The sequence below is a fragment of the Ostrea edulis genome, chromosome 1 (genome assembly GCF_947568905.1).
Source record: "Ostrea edulis chromosome 1, xbOstEdul1.1, whole genome shotgun sequence".
NCBI lineage: Eukaryota > Metazoa > Mollusca > Bivalvia > Ostreida > Ostreidae > Ostrea > Ostrea edulis.
Genome location: NC_079164.1, coordinates 82,542,427 through 82,544,480, shown reverse-complemented (window position 1 = coordinate 82,544,480; position 2,054 = coordinate 82,542,427).

Sequence of the window (2,054 nt, the reverse complement as noted above, 5' to 3'; positions counted from 1 at the left end):
TGTTCTTTGTATTGAAATTGTGTGTATCCCAAAGCTTTTATTTAAGAAATAAATTTCATTTTTGAAAATACATGAAGACATGAACTGCAACACTTCAAGCCAGGATACTTCATAAAAAGTTGCAGTTCGTACCCTTATGTTTTTTCAAAAATGAAGTTCTATTTTCATTTCTGTCAGAATTCCAAGCCATAAAATAGACAAACTACATTTATCAAGATTCATATGCAATTTTTTCACAGCTTCATTGCATTCATGAGGAAATGGCTATACATGTAGTTACAATGGTAAAGATATCGAAGGCAAAATATTGGAATCTAAATATACAACTATGGTTAGCAACTTATCAAAGCTTTATTGCTACAATTGTTCAGTGTAAAAACATACAATTTTTGATGCACTAGTTAGTAATGAAAATGAAGATAAGAAGCTGGTTTAGCTTATATTTGTCTCGCCTTGCTCAAAATCGATCAACGGTATGGATGCTATTTTCCCAGTTGTTTGGGATCAAGGTCACCAGCTCATATCTTATAAATAGTTTCTGGTTACACCAAAAAATTCACTTGTTGAATCTTTATCGCAAAACAATGACAATGACTTTAAAAAGATTATACTTCAGAGTTGCTAGCTCTCGAGACTTTTATAATGCAATGAAGATTTACAAGAAGTCTTCATTGAATGTTTCATAAAATATTTTTTTCTAAATTGCTAAAATTTATAAAAGAGCACAAACTGTCCCAACTTCCTGTAGTATGATATCTAGGACTATATGGACTGGATAGTTCAGTGGTTAGAGCACCTGCATTACTAGTTAGGTCATTTCGGTCCCAGGTTTTTTTCCTTCCCACTTCATTTATATATAAAACGCAGATCTTTTAAGGACCATCTATAAACTGTAAACAAATGTATTTCTGGACATTGAGAAAATTATATCGCATAGGGGCGTACATATTGAATTTATCTCAACATTTTCAACATGCAGGTACATGTCATTCTGCCCCAGGAAAAATCGTGTAAGACTATGAAGAAATGATGAACAGAAATCAATATTAATTATCAATCATTAACTTTTTAACCTCGTAAATTTCAGTTTAATGTATAATATACCAAAGGGTAGATCACTCTTAATTGCAGAAAAGTAGCATGGAATTTGAACTTTCCAGTGTGCAGTGTATAGAGGACCCTTTGGATTAAAAGGACATCTCCACCCATATTTCTCCCTATACCAAGGACTTAATTTGTTTGAATGTATTTACATATATAGTTTGTTAAAAAGTATCCATTTGCTGATACAATAAATATATCCAATAAGAAAAGAAACACTAAACACAAATAACATTTCACTGCTAGCGTTTTCGGCTTTAATGCCTCTTCAGATATAGCCCTGGTTCAATTGTGGTCTGGTCCTTTCGTTTTTCTCGTTCCTGTCCTGTTACAATATAAAACGAGTAAAAAAAATTTCATTCCTTATTAATTTGATTTAGAAAAAGGATTTGATGTAATTTGATAAACAAATATAAAAAAAAAAATTATTTTCTTTGGACACAGTAAATTTGCTCTAGGAAACAAAATGGAAATAAAGAAGACATTTAACACACTGCGACGTCAGTCCTAGGATCTTGTTTGGCATGACTTAATGACCAACTTTTTTATAAAATATAGAGAATGTTGATATAATAGGCAAAAGAACCAGTCGACTTGTATTTTACAAGTGAAATTAGATAATCATAAAATGAATATAACTAATCTAGAAATATAAATTTGTTGGCATATATCCGTGTCATATTTACACAAATAAACATTTGGCCCAATATGCATGTAATGTCAAGATCAAAGGAAAGATTTATTGCAATAGCTAGGTCTATACCACATTTTCATCCATTGTTTTACAAAACACCCCTTGTTCAATGTTCACTACATACTACCACTCATAAAAGATTTATAAATGTTTTAGTCCTTAAATTATTGATGATGTCATAGCATGAATATTTCGCATATAACTTAGTAGTATAAAATACAAGTGTAACATACCACAGTCTCAACAGGTAGTAATAATA